The sequence below is a fragment of the Rhipicephalus microplus genome, chromosome 2 (assembly GCF_043290135.1).
Source record: "Rhipicephalus microplus isolate Deutch F79 chromosome 2, USDA_Rmic, whole genome shotgun sequence".
In the NCBI taxonomy this organism is placed as follows: Eukaryota; Metazoa; Arthropoda; class Arachnida; order Ixodida; family Ixodidae; genus Rhipicephalus; species Rhipicephalus microplus.
The window spans coordinates 199,529,631-199,542,725 of record NC_134701.1 but is presented as its reverse complement, the minus strand read 5'-3'; the positions used below and the strand labels follow the sequence as shown (position 1 = coordinate 199,542,725).

At 47.8% G+C, this 13,095-nt stretch overlaps 67 non-coding genes across 67 annotated transcripts; all 67 read right to left on the bottom strand.

Annotated features, from left to right (window-relative positions):
- Positions 1-9: 9 nt before the first annotated feature.
- Positions 10-82, bottom strand: TRNAV-AAC (transfer RNA valine (anticodon AAC)). Its single transcript has one exon. It is a non-coding gene; the product is annotated as a tRNA-Val (tRNA).
- A 72-nt stretch (positions 83-154) lies between these two features.
- On the bottom strand, positions 155-227 carry TRNAI-AAU (transfer RNA isoleucine (anticodon AAU)). Its single transcript has one exon. It is a non-coding gene; the product is annotated as a tRNA-Ile (tRNA).
- A 72-nt stretch (positions 228-299) lies between these two features.
- TRNAV-AAC (transfer RNA valine (anticodon AAC)) lies at positions 300-372 on the bottom strand. The gene has a single exon. It is a non-coding gene; the product is annotated as a tRNA-Val (tRNA).
- Positions 373-441: 69 nt separating this feature from the next.
- On the bottom strand, positions 442-515 carry TRNAV-CAC (transfer RNA valine (anticodon CAC)). Its single transcript has one exon. It is a non-coding gene; the product is annotated as a tRNA-Val (tRNA).
- Positions 516-585: 70 nt separating this feature from the next.
- Positions 586-658, bottom strand: TRNAV-AAC (transfer RNA valine (anticodon AAC)). Its single transcript has one exon. It is a non-coding gene; the product is annotated as a tRNA-Val (tRNA).
- Positions 659-730: 72 nt separating this feature from the next.
- On the bottom strand, positions 731-803 carry TRNAV-AAC (transfer RNA valine (anticodon AAC)). Its single transcript has one exon. It is a non-coding gene; the product is annotated as a tRNA-Val (tRNA).
- A 67-nt stretch (positions 804-870) lies between these two features.
- On the bottom strand, positions 871-943 carry TRNAV-AAC (transfer RNA valine (anticodon AAC)). The gene has a single exon. It is a non-coding gene; the product is annotated as a tRNA-Val (tRNA).
- Positions 944-1,008: 65 nt separating this feature from the next.
- TRNAV-AAC (transfer RNA valine (anticodon AAC)) lies at positions 1,009-1,081 on the bottom strand. Its single transcript has one exon. It is a non-coding gene; the product is annotated as a tRNA-Val (tRNA).
- Positions 1,082-1,146: 65 nt separating this feature from the next.
- Positions 1,147-1,219, bottom strand: TRNAI-AAU (transfer RNA isoleucine (anticodon AAU)). The gene has a single exon. It is a non-coding gene; the product is annotated as a tRNA-Ile (tRNA).
- A 216-nt stretch (positions 1,220-1,435) lies between these two features.
- TRNAV-AAC (transfer RNA valine (anticodon AAC)) lies at positions 1,436-1,508 on the bottom strand. The gene has a single exon. It is a non-coding gene; the product is annotated as a tRNA-Val (tRNA).
- A 72-nt stretch (positions 1,509-1,580) lies between these two features.
- Positions 1,581-1,653, bottom strand: TRNAV-AAC (transfer RNA valine (anticodon AAC)). Its single transcript has one exon. It is a non-coding gene; the product is annotated as a tRNA-Val (tRNA).
- Positions 1,654-1,724: 71 nt separating this feature from the next.
- TRNAV-AAC (transfer RNA valine (anticodon AAC)) lies at positions 1,725-1,797 on the bottom strand. The gene has a single exon. It is a non-coding gene; the product is annotated as a tRNA-Val (tRNA).
- A 66-nt stretch (positions 1,798-1,863) lies between these two features.
- TRNAV-UAC (transfer RNA valine (anticodon UAC)) lies at positions 1,864-1,945 on the bottom strand. Its single transcript has one exon. It is a non-coding gene; the product is annotated as a tRNA-Val (tRNA).
- A 64-nt stretch (positions 1,946-2,009) lies between these two features.
- TRNAV-CAC (transfer RNA valine (anticodon CAC)) lies at positions 2,010-2,082 on the bottom strand. Its single transcript has one exon. It is a non-coding gene; the product is annotated as a tRNA-Val (tRNA).
- Positions 2,083-2,155: 73 nt separating this feature from the next.
- Positions 2,156-2,228, bottom strand: TRNAV-AAC (transfer RNA valine (anticodon AAC)). The gene has a single exon. It is a non-coding gene; the product is annotated as a tRNA-Val (tRNA).
- Positions 2,229-2,443: 215 nt separating this feature from the next.
- On the bottom strand, positions 2,444-2,516 carry TRNAV-AAC (transfer RNA valine (anticodon AAC)). The gene has a single exon. It is a non-coding gene; the product is annotated as a tRNA-Val (tRNA).
- Positions 2,517-2,734: 218 nt separating this feature from the next.
- Positions 2,735-2,807, bottom strand: TRNAV-AAC (transfer RNA valine (anticodon AAC)). The gene has a single exon. It is a non-coding gene; the product is annotated as a tRNA-Val (tRNA).
- Positions 2,808-2,878: 71 nt separating this feature from the next.
- Positions 2,879-2,951, bottom strand: TRNAV-AAC (transfer RNA valine (anticodon AAC)). The gene has a single exon. It is a non-coding gene; the product is annotated as a tRNA-Val (tRNA).
- Positions 2,952-3,023: 72 nt separating this feature from the next.
- TRNAV-UAC (transfer RNA valine (anticodon UAC)) lies at positions 3,024-3,096 on the bottom strand. Its single transcript has one exon. It is a non-coding gene; the product is annotated as a tRNA-Val (tRNA).
- Positions 3,097-3,313: 217 nt separating this feature from the next.
- On the bottom strand, positions 3,314-3,386 carry TRNAV-UAC (transfer RNA valine (anticodon UAC)). Its single transcript has one exon. It is a non-coding gene; the product is annotated as a tRNA-Val (tRNA).
- Positions 3,387-3,748: 362 nt separating this feature from the next.
- Positions 3,749-3,821, bottom strand: TRNAV-UAC (transfer RNA valine (anticodon UAC)). Its single transcript has one exon. It is a non-coding gene; the product is annotated as a tRNA-Val (tRNA).
- Positions 3,822-3,892: 71 nt separating this feature from the next.
- TRNAV-CAC (transfer RNA valine (anticodon CAC)) lies at positions 3,893-3,965 on the bottom strand. The gene has a single exon. It is a non-coding gene; the product is annotated as a tRNA-Val (tRNA).
- Positions 3,966-4,038: 73 nt separating this feature from the next.
- Positions 4,039-4,111, bottom strand: TRNAV-AAC (transfer RNA valine (anticodon AAC)). The gene has a single exon. It is a non-coding gene; the product is annotated as a tRNA-Val (tRNA).
- A 72-nt stretch (positions 4,112-4,183) lies between these two features.
- TRNAI-AAU (transfer RNA isoleucine (anticodon AAU)) lies at positions 4,184-4,256 on the bottom strand. Its single transcript has one exon. It is a non-coding gene; the product is annotated as a tRNA-Ile (tRNA).
- A 72-nt stretch (positions 4,257-4,328) lies between these two features.
- Positions 4,329-4,401, bottom strand: TRNAV-AAC (transfer RNA valine (anticodon AAC)). Its single transcript has one exon. It is a non-coding gene; the product is annotated as a tRNA-Val (tRNA).
- A 72-nt stretch (positions 4,402-4,473) lies between these two features.
- On the bottom strand, positions 4,474-4,546 carry TRNAV-AAC (transfer RNA valine (anticodon AAC)). Its single transcript has one exon. It is a non-coding gene; the product is annotated as a tRNA-Val (tRNA).
- A 67-nt stretch (positions 4,547-4,613) lies between these two features.
- TRNAV-AAC (transfer RNA valine (anticodon AAC)) lies at positions 4,614-4,686 on the bottom strand. The gene has a single exon. It is a non-coding gene; the product is annotated as a tRNA-Val (tRNA).
- Positions 4,687-4,751: 65 nt separating this feature from the next.
- TRNAV-AAC (transfer RNA valine (anticodon AAC)) lies at positions 4,752-4,824 on the bottom strand. The gene has a single exon. It is a non-coding gene; the product is annotated as a tRNA-Val (tRNA).
- A 71-nt stretch (positions 4,825-4,895) lies between these two features.
- On the bottom strand, positions 4,896-4,968 carry TRNAI-AAU (transfer RNA isoleucine (anticodon AAU)). Its single transcript has one exon. It is a non-coding gene; the product is annotated as a tRNA-Ile (tRNA).
- Positions 4,969-5,329: 361 nt separating this feature from the next.
- TRNAV-UAC (transfer RNA valine (anticodon UAC)) lies at positions 5,330-5,402 on the bottom strand. Its single transcript has one exon. It is a non-coding gene; the product is annotated as a tRNA-Val (tRNA).
- A 213-nt stretch (positions 5,403-5,615) lies between these two features.
- On the bottom strand, positions 5,616-5,688 carry TRNAV-AAC (transfer RNA valine (anticodon AAC)). Its single transcript has one exon. It is a non-coding gene; the product is annotated as a tRNA-Val (tRNA).
- A 73-nt stretch (positions 5,689-5,761) lies between these two features.
- Positions 5,762-5,833, bottom strand: TRNAV-AAC (transfer RNA valine (anticodon AAC)). The gene has a single exon. It is a non-coding gene; the product is annotated as a tRNA-Val (tRNA).
- A 217-nt stretch (positions 5,834-6,050) lies between these two features.
- On the bottom strand, positions 6,051-6,123 carry TRNAV-AAC (transfer RNA valine (anticodon AAC)). Its single transcript has one exon. It is a non-coding gene; the product is annotated as a tRNA-Val (tRNA).
- Positions 6,124-6,337: 214 nt separating this feature from the next.
- Positions 6,338-6,413, bottom strand: TRNAV-UAC (transfer RNA valine (anticodon UAC)). Its single transcript has one exon. It is a non-coding gene; the product is annotated as a tRNA-Val (tRNA).
- A 362-nt stretch (positions 6,414-6,775) lies between these two features.
- Positions 6,776-6,848, bottom strand: TRNAV-AAC (transfer RNA valine (anticodon AAC)). Its single transcript has one exon. It is a non-coding gene; the product is annotated as a tRNA-Val (tRNA).
- Positions 6,849-6,919: 71 nt separating this feature from the next.
- TRNAV-AAC (transfer RNA valine (anticodon AAC)) lies at positions 6,920-6,992 on the bottom strand. The gene has a single exon. It is a non-coding gene; the product is annotated as a tRNA-Val (tRNA).
- Positions 6,993-7,065: 73 nt separating this feature from the next.
- TRNAV-AAC (transfer RNA valine (anticodon AAC)) lies at positions 7,066-7,137 on the bottom strand. The gene has a single exon. It is a non-coding gene; the product is annotated as a tRNA-Val (tRNA).
- Positions 7,138-7,209: 72 nt separating this feature from the next.
- On the bottom strand, positions 7,210-7,282 carry TRNAV-UAC (transfer RNA valine (anticodon UAC)). Its single transcript has one exon. It is a non-coding gene; the product is annotated as a tRNA-Val (tRNA).
- Positions 7,283-7,353: 71 nt separating this feature from the next.
- TRNAV-CAC (transfer RNA valine (anticodon CAC)) lies at positions 7,354-7,426 on the bottom strand. The gene has a single exon. It is a non-coding gene; the product is annotated as a tRNA-Val (tRNA).
- Positions 7,427-7,498: 72 nt separating this feature from the next.
- Positions 7,499-7,571, bottom strand: TRNAV-AAC (transfer RNA valine (anticodon AAC)). Its single transcript has one exon. It is a non-coding gene; the product is annotated as a tRNA-Val (tRNA).
- Positions 7,572-7,643: 72 nt separating this feature from the next.
- TRNAI-AAU (transfer RNA isoleucine (anticodon AAU)) lies at positions 7,644-7,716 on the bottom strand. The gene has a single exon. It is a non-coding gene; the product is annotated as a tRNA-Ile (tRNA).
- A 216-nt stretch (positions 7,717-7,932) lies between these two features.
- TRNAV-AAC (transfer RNA valine (anticodon AAC)) lies at positions 7,933-8,004 on the bottom strand. Its single transcript has one exon. It is a non-coding gene; the product is annotated as a tRNA-Val (tRNA).
- Positions 8,005-8,076: 72 nt separating this feature from the next.
- Positions 8,077-8,149, bottom strand: TRNAV-UAC (transfer RNA valine (anticodon UAC)). Its single transcript has one exon. It is a non-coding gene; the product is annotated as a tRNA-Val (tRNA).
- A 216-nt stretch (positions 8,150-8,365) lies between these two features.
- TRNAV-AAC (transfer RNA valine (anticodon AAC)) lies at positions 8,366-8,438 on the bottom strand. Its single transcript has one exon. It is a non-coding gene; the product is annotated as a tRNA-Val (tRNA).
- Positions 8,439-8,505: 67 nt separating this feature from the next.
- TRNAV-AAC (transfer RNA valine (anticodon AAC)) lies at positions 8,506-8,578 on the bottom strand. Its single transcript has one exon. It is a non-coding gene; the product is annotated as a tRNA-Val (tRNA).
- Positions 8,579-8,650: 72 nt separating this feature from the next.
- TRNAV-UAC (transfer RNA valine (anticodon UAC)) lies at positions 8,651-8,723 on the bottom strand. The gene has a single exon. It is a non-coding gene; the product is annotated as a tRNA-Val (tRNA).
- Positions 8,724-8,796: 73 nt separating this feature from the next.
- On the bottom strand, positions 8,797-8,869 carry TRNAV-UAC (transfer RNA valine (anticodon UAC)). Its single transcript has one exon. It is a non-coding gene; the product is annotated as a tRNA-Val (tRNA).
- Positions 8,870-9,085: 216 nt separating this feature from the next.
- TRNAV-AAC (transfer RNA valine (anticodon AAC)) lies at positions 9,086-9,158 on the bottom strand. The gene has a single exon. It is a non-coding gene; the product is annotated as a tRNA-Val (tRNA).
- Positions 9,159-9,230: 72 nt separating this feature from the next.
- Positions 9,231-9,303, bottom strand: TRNAV-AAC (transfer RNA valine (anticodon AAC)). The gene has a single exon. It is a non-coding gene; the product is annotated as a tRNA-Val (tRNA).
- Positions 9,304-9,375: 72 nt separating this feature from the next.
- Positions 9,376-9,448, bottom strand: TRNAV-UAC (transfer RNA valine (anticodon UAC)). The gene has a single exon. It is a non-coding gene; the product is annotated as a tRNA-Val (tRNA).
- Positions 9,449-9,660: 212 nt separating this feature from the next.
- Positions 9,661-9,733, bottom strand: TRNAV-AAC (transfer RNA valine (anticodon AAC)). The gene has a single exon. It is a non-coding gene; the product is annotated as a tRNA-Val (tRNA).
- A 72-nt stretch (positions 9,734-9,805) lies between these two features.
- On the bottom strand, positions 9,806-9,878 carry TRNAV-UAC (transfer RNA valine (anticodon UAC)). The gene has a single exon. It is a non-coding gene; the product is annotated as a tRNA-Val (tRNA).
- Positions 9,879-10,091: 213 nt separating this feature from the next.
- TRNAV-AAC (transfer RNA valine (anticodon AAC)) lies at positions 10,092-10,164 on the bottom strand. The gene has a single exon. It is a non-coding gene; the product is annotated as a tRNA-Val (tRNA).
- A 362-nt stretch (positions 10,165-10,526) lies between these two features.
- On the bottom strand, positions 10,527-10,599 carry TRNAV-AAC (transfer RNA valine (anticodon AAC)). Its single transcript has one exon. It is a non-coding gene; the product is annotated as a tRNA-Val (tRNA).
- A 214-nt stretch (positions 10,600-10,813) lies between these two features.
- Positions 10,814-10,889, bottom strand: TRNAV-UAC (transfer RNA valine (anticodon UAC)). The gene has a single exon. It is a non-coding gene; the product is annotated as a tRNA-Val (tRNA).
- Positions 10,890-11,107: 218 nt separating this feature from the next.
- On the bottom strand, positions 11,108-11,180 carry TRNAV-UAC (transfer RNA valine (anticodon UAC)). The gene has a single exon. It is a non-coding gene; the product is annotated as a tRNA-Val (tRNA).
- A 72-nt stretch (positions 11,181-11,252) lies between these two features.
- Positions 11,253-11,325, bottom strand: TRNAV-AAC (transfer RNA valine (anticodon AAC)). The gene has a single exon. It is a non-coding gene; the product is annotated as a tRNA-Val (tRNA).
- A 73-nt stretch (positions 11,326-11,398) lies between these two features.
- Positions 11,399-11,470, bottom strand: TRNAV-AAC (transfer RNA valine (anticodon AAC)). The gene has a single exon. It is a non-coding gene; the product is annotated as a tRNA-Val (tRNA).
- A 72-nt stretch (positions 11,471-11,542) lies between these two features.
- On the bottom strand, positions 11,543-11,615 carry TRNAV-UAC (transfer RNA valine (anticodon UAC)). The gene has a single exon. It is a non-coding gene; the product is annotated as a tRNA-Val (tRNA).
- Positions 11,616-11,686: 71 nt separating this feature from the next.
- Positions 11,687-11,759, bottom strand: TRNAV-CAC (transfer RNA valine (anticodon CAC)). Its single transcript has one exon. It is a non-coding gene; the product is annotated as a tRNA-Val (tRNA).
- A 72-nt stretch (positions 11,760-11,831) lies between these two features.
- Positions 11,832-11,904, bottom strand: TRNAV-AAC (transfer RNA valine (anticodon AAC)). The gene has a single exon. It is a non-coding gene; the product is annotated as a tRNA-Val (tRNA).
- A 72-nt stretch (positions 11,905-11,976) lies between these two features.
- TRNAI-AAU (transfer RNA isoleucine (anticodon AAU)) lies at positions 11,977-12,049 on the bottom strand. Its single transcript has one exon. It is a non-coding gene; the product is annotated as a tRNA-Ile (tRNA).
- Positions 12,050-12,265: 216 nt separating this feature from the next.
- Positions 12,266-12,337, bottom strand: TRNAV-AAC (transfer RNA valine (anticodon AAC)). The gene has a single exon. It is a non-coding gene; the product is annotated as a tRNA-Val (tRNA).
- A 72-nt stretch (positions 12,338-12,409) lies between these two features.
- TRNAV-UAC (transfer RNA valine (anticodon UAC)) lies at positions 12,410-12,482 on the bottom strand. The gene has a single exon. It is a non-coding gene; the product is annotated as a tRNA-Val (tRNA).
- A 216-nt stretch (positions 12,483-12,698) lies between these two features.
- On the bottom strand, positions 12,699-12,771 carry TRNAV-AAC (transfer RNA valine (anticodon AAC)). Its single transcript has one exon. It is a non-coding gene; the product is annotated as a tRNA-Val (tRNA).
- A 67-nt stretch (positions 12,772-12,838) lies between these two features.
- On the bottom strand, positions 12,839-12,911 carry TRNAV-AAC (transfer RNA valine (anticodon AAC)). Its single transcript has one exon. It is a non-coding gene; the product is annotated as a tRNA-Val (tRNA).
- Positions 12,912-12,983: 72 nt separating this feature from the next.
- On the bottom strand, positions 12,984-13,056 carry TRNAV-UAC (transfer RNA valine (anticodon UAC)). Its single transcript has one exon. It is a non-coding gene; the product is annotated as a tRNA-Val (tRNA).
- Between the last annotated feature and the right edge of the window lie 39 nt (positions 13,057-13,095).

Genomic DNA, 13,095 nt, shown 5'->3' with positions numbered 1-13,095 from the left:
AAGTGCTCTTGTGCCTGCCAGGGATCGAACCTGGGGCCTTCCGCGTGTTAGGCGGATGTGATAACCGCTACACCACAAGCACGGCTGTGCAGAGCTCTCACGAATGAACCTTTGTTCAATGACGTATATTGAAACTGTAAAAAGGAAGTGCTCTTGTGCCTGCCAGAGATCGAACCTGGCGCCTTCCGCGTATTAAGTGGATGTGATAACCACTACACCACAAGCACACATGTGCAGAGCTCTCACGAATGAGCCTTTGTTCAATGACGTATATTGAAACTAAAAAAAAGAAATGCTCTTGTGCCTGCCAGGGATCGAACCTGGTGCCTTCCGCGTGTTAGGCGGATGTGATAACCACTACACCACAAGCACGGCTGTGCAGAGCTCTCATGAATGAGTCTTTGTTCAATGACGTATATTGAAATTAAAAAATAAATGCTCCTGTGCCAACAGGAATCGAACCTGGGGCCTTCCGCGTGTGAAGCGGATGTGATAACCACTACACCACAAGCACAGCTGTGCAGAGCTCTCATGAATGAGTATTTGTTCAATGACGTATATTGAAACTAAAAAAAGAAACGCTATTGTGCCTGCCAGGGATCGAACCTGGGGCCTTCTGCGTGTTAGGCGGATGTGATAACCACTACACCACAAGCACAGCTGTTCAGAGCTCTCACGAATGAGCCTTTGTTCAATTGCGTAGATTGAAACTGTAAAAAAGAAGTGCTCTTGTGCCTGCCAGGGATCGAACCTGGGGATTTCCACGTGTTAAGCGGATGTGATAACCACTACACCACAAGCACAGCTGTGCAGAGCTCTCATGAATGAGTCTTTGTTCAATGACGTATATTGAAACTAAAAAAATGCTCTTGTACCTGCCAGGGATCGAACCTGGGGCCTTCCGCGTGTTAGGCGGATGTCATAACCACTACACCACAAGCGCAGCTGTGCACAGCCCTCACGAATGAGCCTTTGTTCAATTACGTATATTGAAACTAAAAATGCTCTTGTGCCTGCCAGGGATCGAACCTGGGGCCTTCCGCGTGTTAGGCGGATGTAATAACCACTACACCACAAGCGCAGCTGTGCACAGCCCTCACGAATGAGCCTTTGTTCAATTACGTATATTGAAACTAAAAATGCTCTTGTGCCTGCCAGGGATCGAACCTGGGGCCTTCCGCCTATTAAGTGGATGTGATAACCACTACACCACAAGCACAGCTGTGCAGAGCTCTCACGAATGAACCTTTGTTCAATGACGTATATTGAAACTGTAAAAAAGAAGTGCTCTTTTGCCTGCCAGAGATCGAACCTGGCGCCTTCCGCGTATTAAGTGGATGTGATAACCACGACACCACAAGCACACATGTGCAGAGCTCTCACAAATGAGCCTTTGTTCAATGACGTATATTGAAACTAAAAAAAGAAATGCTCTTGTGCCGGCCAGGGATCGAACCTGGTGCCTTCCGCGTGTTAGGCGGATGTGATAACCACTACACCACAAGCACGGCTGTGCAGAGCTCTCACGAATCAGCCTTTGTTCAATGACGTATATTGAAACTGTAAAAAAGAAGTGCTCTTGTGCCTGCCAGGGATCGAACCTGGGGCTTTCCACGTGTTAAGCGGATGTGATAACCACTACACCACAAGCACAGCTGTGCAGAGCTTTCATGAATGAGTCTTTGTTCAATGACGTATATTGAAACTAAAAAAAGAAATGCTCTTGTGCCTGCCAGGGATCGAACCTGGGGCCTTCCGCGTGTTAGGCGGATGTAATAACCACTACACCACAAGCACAGCTGTGCAGAGGTCTCACGAATGAGCCTTTGTGCAATGACGTATATTGAAACTGTAAAAGAGAAGTGCTATTGTGCGTGCCAGGGATCGAACCTGGGGCCTTCCGCGTGTAAGGCGGATGTGATAACCACTACACCACAATCACAGCTGTGCAGAGCTCTCATGAATGAGTCTTTGTTCAATGACGTATATTAATAAAAAAGAAATGCTCTCGTGCCTGCCAGGGATTGAACCTTAGGCCTTCCGCGTGTGAAGCGGATGTGATAACCGCTACACCACAAGCACAGCTGTGCAGAGCTCTCACGATTGAGTCTTTGTTCAATGACGTATATTGAAACTGTAAAAACAGAAGTGCTCTTGTGCCTGCCAGGGATCGAACCTGGGGCCTTCCGCGTGTTAGGCGGATGTGATAACCGCTACACCACAAGCACAGCTGTGCAGAGCTCTCACGAAGGAACCTTTGTTAAATGACGTATATTGAAACTGTAAAAAGGAAGTGCTGTTGTGCCTGCCAGAGATCGAACCTGGGGACTTTCGCGTATTAAGTGGATGTGATAACCACTACACCACAAGCACAGCTGTGCAGAGCTCTCATCAATGAGTCTTTGTTCAATGACCTATATTGAAAATAAAAAAGAAATGCTCTTGTGCCTGCCAGGGATCGAACCTGGGGCCTTCCGCGTGTTAGGCGGATGTGATAACCACTACACCACAAGGACAGTTGAGCAGAGCTCTCACAAATGAGTCGTTGTTCAATGAAGTATATTGAAACTGTGAAAAAAGAAGTGCGCTTGTGCCTGCAACGGATCGAACCTGGGGCCTTCTGCGTGTTAGGCGGATGTGATAACCACTACACCACAAGCACAGCTGTTCAGAGCTCTCACGAATGAGCCTTTGTTCAATTGCGTATATTGAAACTGTAAAAAAGAAGTGCTCTTGTGCCTGCCAGGGATCGAACCTGGGGCTTTCCACGTGTTAAGCGGATGTGATAACCACTACACCACAAGCACAGCTGTGCAGAGCTCTCATGAATTAGTCTTTGTTCAATGACGTATATTGAAACTAAAAAAAGAAACGCTCTTGTGCCTGCCAGGGATCGAACCTGGGGCCTTCCGCGTGTTAGGCGGATGTGATCACCGCTACACCACAAGCACAGCTGTGCAGAGGTCTCACGAATGAGCCTTTGTGCAATGACGTATATTGAAACTGTAAAAGAGAAGTGCTCTTGTGCCTGCCAGAGATCGAACCTGGCGCCTTCCGGGTGTAAGGCGGATGTGATAACCACTACACCACAAGCACACATGTGCAGAGCTCTCACGAATGAGCCTTTGTTCAATTACGTATATTGAAACTGTAAAAAAGAAGTGCTCTTGTGACTGTCAGGGATCGAACCTGAGGCCTTCCGCGTGTTAGGCTGATGTGATAACCGCTACACCACAAGCACAGCTGTGCAGAGCCCTCACGAATCAGCCTTTGTTCAATGACGTATATTTAAACTGTAAAAAAGAAGTGCTCTTGTGCCTGCCAGGGATCAAACCTGGGGCCTTCCGCGTGTAAGGCGGATGTGATAACCACTACACCACAAGCACAGCTGTGCAGAGCTCTCACGAATGAGTCTTTCTTCAATGACGTATATTGAAACTGTAAAAAAGAAGTGCTCTAGTGCCTGCCAGAGATCGGACCTGGGGCCTTCCGCGTGTAAAGCGCATGTGATAACCACTACACCACAAGCACAGCTGTGCAGAGCTCTCACGATTGAGTCTTTGTTCAATGACGTATATTGAAACTGTAAAAAAAGAAGTGCTCTTGTGCCTGCCAGGGATCGAACCTGTGCCTTGTGCGTGTTAGGCGGATGTGATAACCGCTACACCACAAGCACAGCTGTGCACAGGTCTCACGAATGAGCCTTTGTGCAATGACGTATATTGAAACTGTAAAAGAGAAGTGCTCTTGTGTCTGCCAGGGATCGAACCTGGGGCCTTCCGCGTGTAAGGCGGATGTGATAACCACTACACCTCAAGCACAGCTGTGCAGAGCTCTCATGAATGAGTCTTTGTTCACTGACGTATATTGAAATTAAAAAAAGAAATGCTCTTGTGCTTGCCAGGGATTGAACCTGGGGCCTTCCGCGTGTGAAGCGGATGTGATAACCACTACACCACAAGCACAGCTGTGCAGAGCTCTCACTATTGAGTCTTTGTTCAATGACGTATATTGAAACTGTAAAAAAAGAAGTGCTCTTGTGCCTGCCAGGGATCGAACCTGGGGCCTTCCGCGTGTTAGGCGGATGTGATAACCGCTACACCACAAGCACGGCTGTGCAGAGCTCTCACGAATGAACCTTTGTTCAATGACGTATATTGAAACTGTAAAAAGGAAGTGCTCTTGTGCCTGCCAGAGATCGAACCTGGCGCCTTCCGCGTATTAAGTGGATGTGATAACCACTACACCACAAGCACACATGTGCAGAGCTCTCACGAATGAGCCTTTGTTCAATGACGTATATTGAAACTAAAAAAAAGAAATGCTCTTGTGCCTGCCAGGGATCGAACCTGGTGCCTTCCGCGTGTTAGGCGGATGTGATAACCACTACACCACAAGCACGGCTGTGCAGAGCTCTCACGAATGAGCCTTTGTTCAATTGCGTAGATTGAAACTGTAAAAAAGAAGTGCTCTTGTGCCTGCCAGGGATCGAACCTGGGGCTTTCCACGTGTTAAGCGGATGTGATAACCACTACACCACAAGCACAGCTGTGCAGAGCTCTCATGAATGAGTCTTTGTTCAATGACGTATATTGAAACTAAAAAAATGCTCTTGTGCCTGCCAGGGATCGAACCTGAGGCCTTCCGCGTGTTAGGCGGATGTAATAACCACTACACCACAAGCGCAGCTGTGCACAGCCCTCACGAATGAGCCTTTGTTCAATTACGTATATTGAAACTAAAAATGCTCTTGTGCCTGCCAGGGATCGAACCTGGGGCCTTCCGCGTGTTAAGCGGATGTGATAACCACTACACCACAAGCACAGCTGTGCAGAGCTCTCATGAATGAGTCTTTGTTCAATGACGTATATTGAAACTAAAAAAAGAAACGCTCTTGTGCCTGCCAGGGATCGAACCTGGGGCCTTCCGCGTATTAAGTGGATGTGATAACCACTACACCACAAGCACAGCTGTGCAGAGCTCTCACGAATGAACCTTTGTTCAATGACGTATATTGAAACTGTAAAAAAGAAGTGCTCTTTTGCCTGCCAGAGATCGAACCTGGCGCCTTCCGCGTATTAAGTGGATGTGATAACCACGACACCACAAGCACACATGTGCAGAGCTCTCACGAATGAGCCTTTGTTCAATGACGTATATTAAAACTAAAAAAATAAATGCTCTTGTGCCTGCCAGGGATCTAACCTGGTGCCTTCCGCAGGTTAGGCGGATGTGATAACCACTACAGCACAAGCACGGCTGTGCAGAGCTCTCACGAATCAGCCTTTGTTCAATGACGTATATTGAAACTGTAAAAAAGAAGTGCTCTTGTGCTTGCCAGGGATCGAACCTGGGGCCTTCCGCGTGTAAGGCGGATGTGATAACCACTACACCACAAGCACAGCTGTGCAGAGCTCTCATGAATGAGTCTTTGTTCAATGACGTATATTGAAATTAAAAAATAAATGCTCCTGTGCCTACAGGAATCGAACCTGGGGCCTTCCGGGTGTGAAGCAGATGTGATAACCACTACACCACAAGCACAGCTGTGCAGAGCTCTCATGAATGAGTCTTTGTGCAATGACGTATATTGAAACTAAAAACAGAAACGCTCTTGTGCCTGCCAGGGATCGAACCTGGGGCCTTCCGCGTGTTAGGCGGATGTGATAACCACTACACCACAAGCACAGCTGTGCATAGCTCTCACGATTGAGTCTTTGTTCAATGACGTATATTGAAACTGCAAAAAAAGAAGTGCTCTTGTGCCTGCCAGGGATCGAACCTGTGCCTTCTGCGTGTTAGGCGGATGTGATCACCGCTACACCACAAGCACAGCTGTGCAGAGGTCTCACGAATGAGCCTTTGTGCAATGACGTATATTGAAACTGTAAAAGAGAAGTGCTCTTCTGCCTGCCAGAGATCGAACCTGGCGCCTTCCGGGTGTAAGGCGGATGTGATAACCACTACACCACAAGCACACATGTGCAGAGCTCTCACGAATGAGCCTTTGTTCAATTACGTATATTGAAACTATAAAAAAGAAGTGCTCTTGTGCCTGTCAGGGATCGAACCTAAGGCCTTCCGCGTGTTAGGCGGATGTGATAACGGCTACACCACAAGCACAGCTGTGCAGAGCTCTCACGAATCAGCCTTTGTTCAATGACGTATATTGAAACTGTAAAAAATAAGTGCTCTTGTGCTTGCCAGGGATCGAACCTGGGGCCTTGCGCGTGTTAAGTGGATGTGATAAACACTACACCACAAGCACAGCTGTGCAGAGCTCTCACAAATGAGCCTTTGTTCAATGACGTATATTTAAACTGTAAAAAATAAGTGCTGTTTTGCCTGCCAGGGATCGAACCTGGGGCTTTCCGCGTGTAAGGCGGATGTGATAACCACTACACCACAAGCACAGCTGTGCAGAGCTCTCACGAATGAGTCTTTGTTCAAAGACGTATATTGAAACTGTAAAGAAAGAAATGCTCTCGTTCCTGCCAGGGATCCAACCTGGTGCCTTCCGCGCGTAAAGCGGATGTGATAACTACTACACCACAAGCACAGCTGTGCAGAGCTCTCACGAATGAGTCTTTGTTCAATGACGTATATTGAAACTGTAAAAACGAAGTGCTCTAGTGCCTGCCAGAGATCGGACCTGGGGCCTTCCGCGTGTAAAGTGCATGTGATAACCACTACACCACAAACACAGCTGTGCAGAGCTCTCATGAATGAGTCTTTGTTCAATGACGTATATTGAAACTAAGTAAAGAAATGCTCTTGTGTCTGCCAGGTATCGAACCTGGGGCCTTCCGCGTGTTAGGCGGATGTGATAACCGCTACACCACAAGCACAGCTGCGCAAAGTGCACGAACGAGTCTTTGTTCAATGAAGTATATTGAAACTGTAAAGAAAGAAACGCTCTTGTGCCTGCCAGGGATCGAACCTGGGGCCTTCCGCGTGTTAGGCGGATGTGATAACCACCACACCACAAGCACAGCTGTGCAGCGCTTTCACGATTGAGTCTTTGTTCAATGACGTATATTGAAACTGTAAAAAAAGAAGTGCTCTTGTGCCTGCCAGGGATCGAACCTGTGCCTTCTGCGTGTTAGGCGGATGTGATAACCGCTACACCACAAGCACAGCTGTGCAGAGGTCTCACGAATGAGCCTTTGTGCAATGACGTATATTGAAACTGTAAAAGAAAAGTGCTCTTGTGCCTGCCAGGGATCGAACCTGGGGCCTTCCGCGTGTAAGGCGGATGTGATAACCACTACACCTCAAGCACAGCTGTGCAGAGCTCTCATGAATGAGTCTTTGTTCAATGACGTATATTGAAATTAAAAAAAGAAATGCTCTTGTGCCTGCCAGGGATTGAACCTGGGGCATTCCGCGTGTGAAGCGGATGTGATAACCACTACACCACAAGCACAGCTGTGCAGAGCTCTCACTATTGAGTCTTTGTTCAATGACGTATATTGAAACTGTAAAAAAGAAGTGCTTTTGTGCCTGCCAGGGATCGAACCTGGGGCCTTCCGCGTGTTAGGCGGATGTGATAACCGCTACACCACAAGCACGGCTGTGCAGAGCTCTCACGAATGAACCTTTGTTCAATGACGTATATTGAAACTGTAAAAAGGAAGTGCTCTTGTGCCTGCCAGAGATCGAACCTGGCGCCTTCCGCGTATTAAGTGGATGTGATAACCACTACACCACAAGCACACATGTGCAGAGCTCTCACGATTGAGCCTTTGTTCAATGACGTATATTGAAACTAAAAAAAGAAATGCTCTTGTGCCTGCCAGGGATCGAACCTGGTGCCTTCCGCGTGTTAGGCGGATCTGATAACCACTACACCCAAAGCACGGCTGTGCAGAGCTCTCACGAATCAGCCTTTGTTCAATGACGTATATTGAAACTGTAAAAAAGAAGTGCTCTTGTGCCTGCCAGGGATCGAACCTGTGCCTTCTGCGTGTTAGGCGGATGTGATAACCGCTACACCACAAGCACAGCTGCGCAGAGGTCTCACGAATGAGCCTTTGTGCAATGACGTATATTGAAACTGTAAAAGAGAAGAGCTCTTGTGCCTGCCAGAGATCGAACCTGGCGCCTTCCGCGTGTAAGGCGGATGTGATAACCACTACACCACAAGCACACATGTGCAGAGCTCTCACGAATGAGCCTTTGTTCAATGACGTATATTGAAACTGTAAAAAAGAAGTGCTCTAGTGCCTCCCAGAGATCGGACCTGGGGCCTTCCGCGTGTTAAGCGCATGTGATAACCACTACACCACAAACACAGCTGTGCAGAGCTCTCATGAATGAGTCTTTGTTCAATGACGTATATTGAAACTAAAAAAAGAAATGCTCTTGTGCCTGCCAGGGATCGAACCTGGGGCCTTCCGCGTGTTAGGCGGATGTAATAACCACTACACCACAAGCGCAGCTGTGCACAGCCCTCACGAATGAGCCTTTGTTCAATTACGTATATTGAAACTAAAAAAATGCTCTTGTGCCTGCCAGGGATCGAACCTGGGGCCTTCCACGTGTTAAGCGGATGTGATAACCACTACACCACAAGCACAGCTGTGCAGAGCTCTCACAAATGAGCCTTTGTTCAATGACGTATATTTAAACTGTAAAAAAGAAGTGCTCTTGTGCTTGCCAGGGATCGAACCTGGGGCCTTCCGCGTGTAACGCGGATGTGATAACCACTACACCACAAGCACAGCTGTGCTGAGCTCTCACGAATGAGTCTTTGTTCAAAGACGTATATTGAAACTGTAAAAAAAGAAATGCTCTCGTTCCTGCCAGGGATCTAACCTGGTGCCTTCCGCGCGTAAAGCGGATGTGATAACCACTACACCACAAGCACAGCTGTGCAGAGCTCTCACGAATGAGTCTTTGTTCAATGACGTATATTGAAACTGTAAAAAAGATGTGCTCTAGTGCCTGCCAGAGATCGGACCTGGGGCCTTCCGCGTGTTAAGCGCATGTGATAACCACTACACCACAAACACAGCTGTGCAGAGCTCTCATGAATGAGTCTTTGTTCAATGACGTATATTGAAACTAAATAAAGAAATGCTCTTGTGTCTGCCAGGTATCGAACCTGGGGCCTTCCGCGTGTTAGGCGGACGTGATAACCGCTACACCACAAGCACAGCTGCGCAAAGTGACACGAAGGAGTCTTTGTTCAATGAAGTATATTGAAACTGTAAAAAAAGAAGTGCTCTTGTCCCTGCCAGGGATCGAACTTGGGGCCTTCCGCGTGTTAGGCGGATGTGACAACCGCTACACCACAAGCACAGCTGTGCAGAGGTCTCACGAATGAGCCTTTGTTCAATGACGTATATTGAAACTGTAATAAAGAAGTGCTCTTGTGCATGCCAGGGATCGAACCTGGGGCCTTCCGCGTGTAAGGCGGATGTGATAACCACTACACCACAAGCACAGCTGTGCAGAGCTCTCCTGAATGAGTCTTTGTTCAATGACGTATATTGAAATTAAAAAATAAATGCTCCTGTGCCTACAGGAATCAAACCTGGGGCCTTCCGCGTGTGAAGCGGATGTGATAACCACTACACCACAAGCACGGCTGTATAGAGCTCTCACGAATGAGCCTTTGTTCAATTACGTATATTGAAACTGTAAAAAAAGTGCTCTTGTGCCTGTCAGGGATCCAACCTGAGGCCTTCCGCGTGTTAGGCGGATGTGATAACCGCTACACCACAAGCACAGCTGTGCAGAGCTCTCACGAATCAGCCTTTGTTCAATGACGTATATTGAAACTGTAAAAAAGAAGTGCTCTTGTGCTTGCCAGGGATCGAACCTGGGGCCTTCCGCGTGTAAGGCGGATGTGATAACCACTACACCACAAGCACAGCTGTGCAGAGCTCTCATGAATGAGTCTTTGTTCAATGACGTATATTGAAATTAAAAAATAAATGCTCCTGTGCCTACAGGAATCGAACCTGGGGCCTTCCGGGTGTGAAGCAGATGTGATAACCACTACACCACAAGCACAGCTGTGCAGAGCTCTCATGAATGAGTCTTTGTGCAATGACGTATATTGAAACTAAAAACAGAAACGCTCTTGTGCCTGCCAGGGATCGAACCTGGGGCCTTCCGCGTGTTAGGCGGATGTGATAACCACTACACCACAAGCACAGCTGTGCAGAGCTCTCACGATTGAGTCTTTGTTCAATGACGTATATTGAAACTGCAAAAAAAGAAGTGCTCTTGTGCCTGCCAGGGATCGAACCTGTGCCTTCTCCGTGTTAGGCGGATGTGATCACCGCTACACCACAAGCACAGCTGTGCAGAGGTCTCACGAATGAGCCTTTGTGCAATGACGTATATTGAAACTGTAAAAGAGAAGTGCTCTTCTGCCTGCCAGAGATCGAACCTGGCGCCTTCCGGGTGTAAGGCGGATGTGATAACCACTACACCACAAGCACACATGTGCAGAGCTCTCACGAATGAGCCTTTGTTCAATTACGTATATTGAAACTATAAAAAAGAAGTGCTCTTGTGCCTGTCAGGGATCGAACCTAAGGCCTTCCGCGTGTTAGGCGGATGTGATAACGGCTACACCACAAGCACAGCTGTGCAGAGCTCTCACGAATCAGCCTTTGTTCAATGACGTATATTGAAACTGTAAAAAATAAGTGCTCTTGTGCTTGCCAGGGATCGAACCTGGGGCCTTGCGCGTGTTAAGTGGATGTGATAAACACTACACCACAAGCACAGCTGTGCAGAGCTCTCACAAATGAGCCTTTGTTCAATGACGTATATTTAAACTATAAAAAATAAGTGCTGTTTTGCCTGCCAGGGATCGAACCTGGGGCTTTCCGCGTGTAAGGCGAATGTGATAACCACTACACCACAAGCACAGCTGTGCAGAGCTCTCACGAATGAGTCTTTGTTCAAAGACGTATATTGAAACTGTAAAGAAAGAAATGCTCTCGTTCCTGCCAGGGATCCAACCTGGTGCCTTCCGCGCGTAAAGCGGATGTGATAACTACTACACCACAAGCACAGCTGTGCAGAGCTCTCACGAATGAGTCTTTGTACAATGACGTATATTGAAACTGTAAAAGAAAAGTGCTCTTGTGCCTGCCAGGGATCGAACCTGGGGCCTTCCGCGTGTAAGGCGGATGTGATAACCGCTACACCACAAGCACAGCTGCGCAAAGTGACACGAACGAGTCTTTGTTCAATGAAGTATATTGAAACTGTAAAGAAAGAAACGCTCTTGTGCCTGCCAGGGATCGAACCTGGGGCCTTCCGCGTGTTAGGCGGATGTGATAACCACCACACCACAAGCACAGCTGTGCAGCGCTTTCACGATTGAGTCTTTGTTCAATGACGTATATTGAAACTGTAAAAAAAGAAGTGCTCTTGTGCCTGCCAGGGATCGAACCTGTGCCTTCTGCGTGTTAGGCGGATGTGATAACCGCTACACCACAAGCACAGCTGTGCAGAGGTCTCACGAATGAGCCTTTGTGCAATGACGTATATTGAAACTGTAAAAGAAAAGTGCTCTTGTGCCTGCCAGGGATCGAATCTGGGGCCTTCCGCGTGTAAGGCGGATGTGATAACCACTACACCTCAAGCACAGCTGTGCAGAGCTCTCATGAATGAGTCTTTGTTCAATGACGTATATTGAAATTAAAAAAAGAAATGCTCTTGTGCCTGCCAGGGATTGAACCTGGGGCATTCCGCGTGTGAAGCGGATGTGATAACCACTACACCACAAGCACAGCTGTGCAGAGCTCTCACTATTGAGTCTTTGTTCAATGACGTATATTGAAACTGTAAAAAAGAAGTGCTTTTGTGCCTGCCAGGGATCGAACCTGGGGCCTTCCGCGTGTTAGGCGGATGTGATAACCGCTACACCACAAGCACGGCTGTGCAGAGCTCTCACGAATGAACCTTTGTTCAATGACGTATATTGAAACTGTAAAAAGGAAGTGCTCTTGTGCCTGCCAGAGATCGAACCTGGCGCCTTCCGCGTATTAAGTGGATGTGATAACCACTACACCACAAGCACACATGTGCAGAGCTCTCACGATTGAGCCTTTGTTCAATGACGTATATTGAAACTAAAAAAAGAAATGCTCTTGTGCCTGCCAGGGATCGAACCTGGTGCCTTCCGCGTGTTAGGCGGATCTGATAACCACTACACCCAAAGCACGGCTGTGCAGAGCTCTCACGAATCAGCCTTTGTTCAATGACGTATATTGAAACTGTAAAAAAGAAGTGCTCTTGTGCCTGCCAGGGATCGAACCTGTGCCTTCTGCGTGTTAGGCGGATGTGATAACCGCTACACCACAAGCACAGCTGCGCAGAGGTCTCACGAATGAGCCTTTGTGCAATGACGTATATTGAAACTGTAAAAGAGAAGAGCTCTTGTGCCTGCCAGAGATCGAACCTGGCGCCTTCCGCGTGTAAGGCGGATGTGATAACCACTACACCACAAGCACACATGTGCAGAGCTCTCACGAATGAGCCTTTGTTCAATGACGTATATTGAAACTGTAAAAAAGAAGTGCTCTAGTGCCTCCCAGAGATCGGACCTGGGGCCTTCCGCGTGTTAAGCGCATGTGATAACCACTACACCACAAACACAGCTGTGCAGAGCTCTCATGAATGAGTCTTTGTTCAATGACGTATATTGAAACTAAAAAAAGAAATGCTCTTGTGCCTGCCAGGGATCGAACCTGGGGCCTTCCGCGTGTTAGGCGGATGTAATAACCACTACACCACAAGCGCAGCTGTGCACAGCCCTCACGAATGAGCCTTTGTTCAATTACGTATATTGAAACTAAAAAAATGCTCTTGTGCCTGCCAGGGATCGAACCTGGGGCCTTCCACGTGTTAAGCGGATGTGATAACCACTACACCACAAGCACAGCTGTGCAGAGCTCTCACAAATGAGCCTTTGTTCAATGACGTATATTTAAACTGTAAAAAAGAAGTGCTCTTGTGCTTGCCAGGGATCGAACCTGGGGCCTTCCGCGTGTAACGCGGATGTGATAACCACTACACCACAAGCACAGCTGTGCTGAGCTCTCACGAATGAGTCTTTGTTCAAAG